The sequence below is a fragment of the Carya illinoinensis genome, chromosome 4 (assembly GCF_018687715.1).
Source record: "Carya illinoinensis cultivar Pawnee chromosome 4, C.illinoinensisPawnee_v1, whole genome shotgun sequence".
Lineage (NCBI taxonomy): Eukaryota > Viridiplantae > Streptophyta > Magnoliopsida > Fagales > Juglandaceae > Carya > Carya illinoinensis.
In genome coordinates, this window is record NC_056755.1 from 26,538,683 (window position 1) to 26,549,520 (window position 10,838).

At 36.9% G+C, this 10,838-nt stretch overlaps 2 non-coding genes across 2 annotated transcripts; both read right to left on the reverse strand.

The window, feature by feature from the left end:
* Positions 1-4,046: 4,046 nt before the first annotated feature.
* Positions 4,047-4,150, reverse strand: LOC122308617. Its single transcript, XR_006242136.1, has one exon. It is a non-coding gene; the product is annotated as a small nucleolar RNA R71 (small nucleolar RNA).
* A 3,235-nt stretch (positions 4,151-7,385) lies between these two features.
* On the reverse strand, positions 7,386-7,489 carry LOC122308631. Its single transcript, XR_006242150.1, has one exon. It is a non-coding gene; the product is annotated as a small nucleolar RNA R71 (small nucleolar RNA).
* Between the last annotated feature and the right edge of the window lie 3,349 nt (positions 7,490-10,838).

The window sequence follows — 10,838 nt, forward strand, 5'->3', positions numbered from 1 at the left end:
AATTTCCCTTTTAATTCTATCTCACCTTTTTTAAATGGGCCTTACAAATTTAATTATTGTTTTTCATCCTTCCTAGAGTGAATTTGAAGATTAGACTTGATCCAACACATCTCAACAAAAGGAATGTCAATGGAACACACAAGTCACAGCCAATCGCCACCTAGGAGCACCTCCATGTGCATTGCAACTAATCGGCCCATGGCCCACACCCTTTATACCATTTTCTCAAGGAAAATCTCATCAAATCCGTACAAGATTAACCCTCATAGCTCATTTGTAGCATTGGACGAATTGGTTCGAAGAAACCTGTCTTTTCTATGATTGTTCCAATTGTAGCCCACATACACCATGTCATCGATTTCCCTCAAGCCCAATAAGTGCCACATGCCCCACAGGTTCTCATCTCGCCATGGTTGAGTTTCTGACTTGAGTTAAGGGTATTAATCAATTTTCAAGTGATTAGTCATCTCTAAACCATGTTTTGGGCTTCATTTCCTTTATAATTCTTTGTCAACTTATATAGTGGACCTTACAACTTCTTGATGGGAACCAAGGTGGAACTATCCTTAAAGATCCCTTGCAAATTTCAGATGGGCCAATTACAAGATCAAGACCAAGAAGATTAAGGAAGTAATGCAAGGATTGGTGCAATCCACTTGGGATGAAGCTAGGAAAAGCCCAACACTCAAGATGGGCTTGAAGGAAAAAGAACCAGTTTTGATCCACTTGATACAAGCTATGGAAGACATGACTTAAAGATTGGGCCTATTGTTGTTAAGGCTTTCAATTTGTTTAACGGTATTTTATTATTAGTTGAGAAGAAGTGGGCTTGAGGATGCTTGGCCCACGTATGTCTTATTTCTAATGGACTAGGGTTATTTTTGGGAAGGCCTTGTATTTTTGGCCAATGGTTTATTTGGAAAGTTATAATTTTACGTCTCACTAGGATTACAGTACCCGACGCATTGTTTACTTAGGGTTTTTGGGGATTGTCTATTGATTGAGCTGAAATATTGTATAGTTTAGCTATTTAAAACCAATGTATTTTAAATTCTTCGTGACACTATTATTGGTTTTAGATAAAAAAAAATGGTTAATAAGCATAAATACGAGTTATGATTTTTAATTGATTGATATCATGTTTATGCTTAATTTTATAACTATGATTTAATGGGACAATATTTTCTTACATATATAGTCTATTTTTCTAATCTATTTTTCTTTTAATTTATTTCTGAGTGTTATTTTTCTTCTTTTTATTTTCAGCTTAAATAAAATTCAAATGGAATTCGGTTGGAACTCTCGACTAAAAGTGCATATTAATTGAGAAGAGAAGGAAGGAAGTGTACTTGGCAGCTGAAAAAAGATACTGAAGATGATTCTTCGGTGGTGACTTTCTTATCTTGAATGTTTATAAACATATGCGATGAAAAAAATGTTTTGCGGTGGATAAATACATGCAAAGTCAAAGTCTAAAAAGGGAGCTGAAACGTGAAGGCATGTGGGCTGAAAAAAAAATAAAAAAGAAAGAAGGTTGGTGCAGCTAAAGTGGACGGAGAGAAGAGATAGGAGAGTGGGTGAGTAGAGAAGTGCCGTGCTTAATTTTTCAACCAAGGGAGACGTGTAGGAGTGATGAGAGAAAATAGGTGTTTGATTGAATTGAAGAGAGAAATCGGTGCATGAGTTGAATATTAGTTGGTTGGTGTGTAAAGAAAGAGAGGTGCCGTGATTGAAGGGGAGTGAAAGTGAAAATCGGTGGTGATTGAAGTGGAATGAATTGTGATTGGAGGAGGGAGTTTGAACCAACTTGAAGCAGCTATATATATATATTGCTGGACGTAAATGAAAGGGAGAAGCAATCGGTGGGTGTAGGAGTTGTGGGGCAGTTTACGTGGGGGATAGAGGGGAGTTGAGGTGTGTTCGTCATGAGTAGAGAGGGAGAGAAGAGATAGTAGAGTCGGTGCATGATTTGCTGGAGTTAAAGGTTGAGAGTGGAGATCATAATTGGTTGGTGCTGTGTGAGGTCGGTTGGAGAGAGGGAGAGTGAGACGTGGAAGTCTATAGTGAGTGTCAGCTGGGATTAATTTTCCAAAGAAGGACATATGTACGTGGGGAGTTGAGAGAATTGGAGAGGTAAGAAGTCGGTAGGCAAGAGAGAATTGAAGGAGTGAAAAAAGGCAATCGGTGGGCAATTTCCAGAAATAGAGAGGCAGATGTGTAGGGAGTTGTGTTGTGCTGGAAGAGGTAAGTCGGTGCTTGATTCATTGAACAAGAGAGGTAGACGTGTGAGTTGAGAGGGAGACGTGCTGGAGTAATTTAATTGGCTGGGATTTATCTTGGTTGATTGTAGAGGGAAGTAGAGAGGAGAGTCGGTCAGTGGTTGGAATTGAGAGAGAAAGTCCATGGGCATGAAACTGGGTTATTGCCTTTTTGTTGTTTTATTTTGAGTCGGCATGGGATGGACTCAGCACTTTGTTCTTGTTTTCATTATGTTGGTTTCCGTTTCTTTGCTTTTCATTCGGAGTGGATGTTTTTCACTTGTGGCGTGAAGCTCTCGTGTTTATTCATTTTCGTTTAAAAGAGACGGATGGAATTCAATCTCTGATTTATTCCTTTGTATCAATTGGGTTCCAAATTTTATTGTTTCTAAGTTATTTCCTAGTATTTCTTGTATTTTATTTTAGTTATTTAATGAAGGATATTTATATGATTTTTATAATACTTGTAATAAATATGTTTGGCTAAATTTTAATACTAAGGTGAGAGGTGAAGTTTAATGATTTAAATATTTTTTTTTGGATCCACGTAAAATTTATTCTAAGAGATTGATCGATTGAAGGATTTTATTATTGAATATTTTGATTATCTCTATACTCATCTTGATTCATTGTAATTTCCGAATACAGTGAATGCTTGAGGAATCCCTGTGGTATTCAAATAGATTTGTGAACGTTTTAATCATCAATCGTTCACGCTCAATCATAAGCAATTATTTTTCTTCATCTTAAATGATAAATCTTCCAATTAAACGGAATCATCATAAATCATTTTAGTTTGATTCAGTTATTTTATCAATCTTCATTTGATTGCACGTTTCTTTTAGTAATATCGTTTCATTGTCTGAATTTATTTTCTTTATCACAAAAGTCAATCCCTGTGGATTCAATCCTGTAAGATACTACAACACCTGTATACTTGCAGGTAAACCTACACTAAATTTTTTGTTCATTAATTTGAGTCAAAGTTTAGGCGCAACAAGTTTTTGGCACCGTTGCCGGGGATTGCAACGTGTGATAATTTTTTTTTTTTTTTTAAAAAAATTTAGTAATCTTTTGCTAATTGTTTTTCATATTCTTTTCGCAGGTACGATTTTTCATGGAGAACAGGGCATGTAACATTGCTTCCATATTTATACCATTTGGTAATCTCGTTCCAAAATTTTTTCTTTTACTTTCTTGTTTGTTTTGCATTTTGTTTTTACTTTTTGAATGTGCTCGATCCTCTATGATGAATGATCTCGTGGCAAACGTGATCAAACGGGTAGATTGAGAAGAGAGAAAATTGTTTTAAAAGAATTGGTTGATACTTTGTCAGGTGATTCTAAAAATTCTCATTCTAATACCATGGCTGACAATCGTAGTGTTCATGACGAACAAGAAAATGAAGAGGCACAAAATAATCCACCAATGAGAACTTTGCGCGAATATTTGCAGCCTACAAGGACAAGTACTCCATCTTGCATGATTTTTCCTACGAATATGGGAAATTTTGATTTAAAACCGGGAGTAATCCAATTACTTCCCAAGTTTCATGGCTTAGATTCAGAAAGTCCTTATTTGCATCTAAAAGAATTTGAAGAAGTTTGTGCAACTTTACAAAACCAAACTATCAATGATGATGTTGTTAGATTAAAGTTGTTTCCATTCTCTTTGAAAGAAAAAGCTAAAAATTGGTTGAACTCCTTGAGACCAAGATCTATTGGCACATGGCAAGAAATGCAAAGAGAATTTCTAAAAAAGTTTTTTCCTACTCATAGGACCAACACTCTTCGCAGAAATATTATGAATTTTTCTCAAAAGGAAAATGAAACATTTTTTCAGTGTTGGGAACGTTTTAAAGAAATGTTGCTAACTTGCCCACATCATGGCTGATTGAGCTGAAATATTGCATGTTTTAGCTATTTAAAACCAATGTATTTTAAATTCTTCATGACACTATTATTGGTTTTAGATGGAAAAATAGTTAATAAGCATAAATACGAGTTGTGATTTTTAATTGATTGGTATCATGTTTATGCTTAATTTGATAACTATAATTTAATGGGACAATATTTCCTCACATATATAGTCTATTTTTGATAATCTATTTTTCTTTTAATTTGTATTTGAGTGCTATTTTTATCTCTTATTTTCAGTTCAAATAAAATTTACATGAAGAAAGTGGTGTACTTCAACAGCTAAAAAAAAAAAAAAGACGAAGACTTTTGGTGGAGTATGAACATAAGGCTTGAGGCTGCAACTTCTTGTTATTTAGCTTGACTTCTATGTTGATAAGAGGTGAAAATTGAAAGCTACATTTCGGTGCTGTAAACGTGGTAAGCAGATCAATCAAATATTTGGAAGCTCTCATGTCCGTTGGTGCAGTTAAAGTGGACGAAATTAGAGTGAGGATTGCTGTGCTTGACTTGTGGAAAGAGACACTTTAGAAAGTTGGTGGTTATTGTTTATGAGAAGTCAGCTGCAATTGGGATTGGAGGAAGACCGACTAGAGGCAGCTATATATATATGTTGCTGAACGGTGCAGTAGGTACAAGAGAAGAGAAAGTGCTGTGCTTGAGTTTTCAACAAGTGTGAATTTAAAATTATTTTTTTGGTGGGTGAGTAGAAATTGAAGTGCCGTGCCGTGCATTACTTGGATTGGAGAGAGTTGTACATTGAATATAAGAGTCGTGCTTGACTTGTAGAGAGGGAGACGTGCAGAAAAAAAAAGGAAGTGCCGTGCTTAAATTGCATTAAGGGAGTTATAATCTTCACGTGGGAGTCTATAAAAGGTGACAATCGGTGGTGATTGAAGGGGGAATGAATTGTGAGGGAGTTTGGACCGACTAGAAGCAGATATATATATATATATATATTGCTGGACGTAAATAAAAGAGAGAGGAGAGCAATCGGGGGGTGTAGAGTGAAAGGGTTACGTGGGGGATAGAGAGGAGTTGAGGTGTGTTGGTCATGAGTAGAGAGAGAGATTTGAGGTGAGAAGAGAAAGAATTAAGAGAGGTCAGTTGGAATTTTCTGGGTTGAAAAGAAATAGGTGGAGTTAATTAATTGGTTGGGATTTATCTTGGTTGATGGTAGAAGGAAGGAATCGGTTGGAGAGAGGGAGAGTGAGACGTGGGAAGAAACATAGAGAGAATTATGTAAAGGTGATTAGCTGGAGTTAAAGGGAGACGGCTGGAATTATTTTTTTCTTGGAAGTGTGTAGTCAGTTTGATGTAAGTGAGGTGGAGTTTGCTGAGAGTAAAGACCCATTGAATCCGTCGGTCCTAAGTAAGCAAAAAGAGAGAAAAGTCATGATGGCTAGAAGAGGTAAGTTGGTGCTTGAGTCTTGATTAAAAGAAGAAAGAAGAAGTCGGTTTCTTAGTGGGAGAGCAAGTCGGTTTCTTAGTTTTTATTGGTTGGAATAAATTCATGTGTTGGAATTGAATAGAGTAGGGGACTTGTGAGTGGAAGAAAGGGAGGTGTTGTGCTGTTTCCATTTCCTTGCTTTTCATTCGGAGTGGATGTTTTTTTTTACTTGTGGCGTAAAGCTCTTGTATTGATTCATTTTCATTTAGAAGAGACGGATGGAATTCAATCTCTGATTTATTCCTCTGTATCAATTGGATTTCAGATTTTGTTGTTTCTAAGTTATTGCTTAATATTTCTTGTGTTAGTTATTTAATGGAGAATACTTATATGATTCTATAGTATTTGTAATAAATATGGTTGGCTAAATTTTCATACTAAGGTTAGAGGTGAGTTTAATGATTTAAATATTATTTCCGGATCCACATAAAATCTATTTTGCGAGCTTGATCGATTGAAAGATTTTATTATTGGATATTTTGATTATCTATATACTCGTCTTGATTCATTGTGATTTCCGAATACAGTGAATGCTTGAGGAATCCCTGTGGTATTCAAATAGATTTGTAAATGTTTTAATCATCAATCGTTCACGCTCAATCATAAGCGACTATTTTTCTTGATCTTAAATGTTAAATTTTCCAATTAAACAGAATCATTATTCTAGTTTAATTGAAGTAAATCGATCTGAAACAATATCATAAATTATTAAACGGATCCTCGAAACCTTAGTCTTTTTCCATATCAATTCATTTTATCATTTTAGTTTGATTTAGTTATTTTATCAATCTTCATTTGATTGCACGTTTCTTTTAGTAATATCGTTTCATTGTCTGAATTTATTTTCTTTATCACAAAAGTCAATCCCTGTGGATTCGATCCTGTAAGATACTACAACACCTGTATACTTGCAGGTAAAACTGCACTAAATTTTTGGTTCATTAATTTGAGTCAAAGTTTAGGCGCAACAAGTTTTTAGCGCCGTTGCCGGGGATTGCAACGTGTGATAATTGTTTTTTAGAAAAAAAAAAATTTGTAATCTTTTGCTAATTGTTTTTCATATTCTTTTTGCAGGTACGATTTTTTTTTACGGAAAACAGAGCATGTAACATTGCTTCCATATTCATACCAATTGGTAATCTCGTTCCAAAATTTTTTTTCTTTTACTTTCTTGCTTGTTTTGCATTTTGTTTTTACTTTTTGAATGTGCTCGATCCTCTATGATGAATGATCTCGTGGCAACGTGATCAAACGGGTAGATTGAGAAGAGAGGAAATTGTTTTAAAAGAATTTGTTGATACTTTGTCAGGTGATTCTAAAAATTCTCATTCTAATACCATGGCTGACAATCGTAGTGTTCATGACGAACAAGAAAATGAAGAGGCACAAAATAATCCGCCAATGAGAACTTTGCGCGAATATTTGCAGCCTACAAGGACAAGTACTCCATCTTGCATGATTTTTCCTACGAATATGGGAAATTTTGATTTAAAACCGGGAGTAATCCAATTACTTCCCAAGTTTCATGGCTTAGATTTAGAAAGTCCTTATTTGCATCGAAAAGAATTTGAAGAAGTTTGTACAACTTTACAAAACCAAACTATCAATGATGATGTTGTTAGATTAAAGTTGTTTCCATTCTCTTTGAAAGAAAAAGCTAAAAATTGGTTGAACTCCTTGAGACCAAGATCTATTGGCACATGGCAAGAAATGCAAAGGGAATTTCTAAAAAAGTTTTCTCCTACTCATAGGACCAACACTCTTCGCAGAAATATTATGAATTTTTCTTAAAAGGAAAATGAAACATTTTTTCAGTATTGGGAACGTTTTAAAGAATTGTTGCTAACTTGCCCACATCATGGCTATGAGACTTGGCGCACCATTAGTTTCTTCTATGAAGGTTTAACATCTCAAATGCGTCAGTTTGTAGAAATGATGTGTAACGGTGATTTTCTAAATAAAGATCCTGATGACGCTTGGGACTATTTTGACCAGTTAGCTGAAAATGCCCAATCTTGGGATAACACAGATCGTTTTGATCGGTCAAATAAGCCCAAACTCAGTGCCATGTCTCAAGAAGGTATGTATGTTCTTAAAGGAAATGATGATGTGAATGCTAGGATAGCAAGTCTGACAAGAAAAGTCGAAGCCATGGAGGTTAGGAAGGTAAATCCGGTTAAGGCCAGTGAAAAAGAAGAAGAAAATTGTGGCATTTGTGAGATTAGTGGACACCTAACTCAGGATTGTCCAACAATCCCTGTTTTTAAAGAGGTGTTGCACGAACAAGCAAATGTCATGAATTCCTATAGGAGACCATTTTCTTCTCCTTATTCGGAATCATATAATCCTGGATGGAGAAAGCACCCTAATTTTAGTTGGAGGAATGAGTCCAATTCAAATCAAAATCCTCAAGGACCATATTCTTCTAGTCCTTATGTGCCTCCACATAAGAAAACCCTTGAGGAAACATTACAGGCTTTTATGCAGGGACAAGCAAATATCAACACTCAGACGATGCAGGCCATTACTGAGATGAGAAGTTCTTTTAGCGACTTGACCTCTGCGTTGCATGCTCAAGAAAAGGGTAAGTTTCCTGCTCAACCTCAACCAAATCCCAAAGGTAAATTTGAGGTAAGAAATTCAAATCCCTCTGATTCAAAATTTGAACATGCCAAGTCCATCACCACTCTACGCAGTGGAAAAATAATTGATAAGAGTATTTCAACAACGAAAGTTGATGAGACCAACAACTCTTTAAATTCCAAGAATGATGGTGAACTTGAGAAGGTTGAATTGGATGTGCCTGTGAAAGCCCCAATACCTGCTCCATTTCCCCAAAGATTGCAACATTCTCACAAGTTGGTTCAAAATGCTGATATTCTTGAAATTTTCAAACAAGTAAAAATCAACATTCCTTTGTTAGATGCAATCAAACAAATTCCATCGTATGCTAAATTTTTGAAAGATTTATGCACAGTGAAGTGTACAATGAAGGTGCAGAAGAAGGCTTTTCTCACTGAGCAGGTAAGCGCCATCCTCCAGAACAATTCTCTTCCTAAGTACAAAGACGCGGGTTGTCCAACAATTTCCTGCGTGATTGGAAATTTTAAAATTGAAAAAGCTTTACTTGACCTCGGAGCTTGTGTTAACCTTCTACCCTACTCGGTATATGAGCAGTTGGGTCTTGGTGAACTTAAACCCACCAAGGTAACACTCCAACTTGCTGACCGTTCAATTAAAATACCGAGAGGGATAGTTGAGGATGTGCTAGTTCAAGTAGGCAAATTTTATTTCCCAGTGGATTTCATTGTTTTGGACACAGAACCTATCTTTGATGTTTGCACTCAAATTCCTATAATTTTGGGTAGGCCATTCCTTGCGACCTCAAATGCTTTAATAAATTGTAGGAGTGGTGTGATGATAATATCTTTTGGTAACATGACTTTGGAGTTGAATATTTTCAATATTTGTAAACAACCTGGTGATGATGATGATGTGCATGAAGTAAATCTGATCCAAACTCTTGTTCAAAATAAATTTGATTTGTCAAGTTTTTCTGACCCACTTGAGGCTTGTTTGGTTCATGGTGCAAATTTTGATGATGATTCTGTACTTGCATCTATGAATTTTTTGCTAGAATCTACTCCTATAATGGACACTGATAAATGGAGAACACGTTTTGAGGAATTACCGCCTCATGATGTTGTGTCTCTCCCTTCAAGTGTGCAAACACCAAAACTCGACTTGAAACCTCTACCTGCTGATCTCAAATATGCATTTTTAGGCCAGGCAGAGACATTACCAGTGGTCATTTCATCAAAACTGGATGAAATTCAGGAGAGCAATGTGACGCCCCCAAATCCCCACGCACGAACACGGGAAAAATCGAGACGTCCGGATGATGACCCGTGTGGTCATCATCCTATCGACGTGTGCCAAGTGTGTGAAAAAGCGACCAATGTGCACGAGAAATACGCAGCGAAAAGCAAGTCAATAACTAAGTACCAGAATTTTTCTTGTTTAATACAAAGCTATTCAAAACATACATAAATAAATATTACAAGACACAAATATAATTTTAAACTAAATACAAAACATAACATCAGCACCCCGGCAGAGCCGCATCCTCTGGCTTAGCCTCCTCCTCCTCATCCTCGATCTCTGCACCAAAATCTACGGTACCAAAAATGGTACCGCAGGTAAGTAAACTCCAAACACCACTAGATAAAAACATATAAAACTCAAACATTATGCATGAAATAAAAACCAATGCACATGCGCCATAAAACATGATTTTTACACGCACGCCAAAAACCCATTTGGCCCACAAAAACATATCCTTAAAACCAAGCCTCACCATTATCCCAGATAATGGCCCAAACCACCATTTTCCCAGAAAATGGATCAAAAACCTCGAAACTAAGCATCGCCATTTTCCCAGAAAATGGCCCACATCCGAAAACTATAAAAACAATCCAGTTATGCATGCACCATGATCTCCCCTAGGGATTACCCACATAACCTGGCTCTGTGCCACACCGCAAGTAACGACTACGCATGTGACACCTAAATGAGCGATGCCCAGACTCGCGCCTCGCGCGTACCTGGCCGGGCCATCCTCTAGTCCCCGCCACTCTAGGGACCACGGAGTCGACACGACAGCGTTACCGTATCGTGCGTTCCGGTCGTCCAGGGGATGTCACTCAGTTTTATCCACTCCCGAGTGACCAGAGGAGCTCCACCGAGATAATAACCCATCCCGGCTTGGGCTCGTGTAACACACGCACCCAAAAACCATTTACGCCAAAAAACGGATTTTCTCAAATAAATAAAATGCACATATACACAAAATGCAACTCACGCCTCATGGCTCAAATAAAATCAAGCAATCACAAACAACCAAAACCAAGCACTCCGTCCTCAATCCATCCGACCCCCGAACTCCTCGGACTCAGTCCGGAATCAACCAACCAGCATCAATAATTTATTGTAAGGGAAAAATATATTTAAATCTAAAAGTAGAGTTTGAAAAATACTTACAACGCTATACGGTATTTTTAGAAAGCTTGCAGCGTTGCAAACGGCGGAAGGAAAGCAACGTAACAGTGAAAATTCACTGTGGCCGTGGGTTGTAAAATACCCACTTTTGAACGGGGACAAACCAAGGCTTGGGATTGATAGGGAATGGTCTAAGGATGATTATGAAACTAGTGG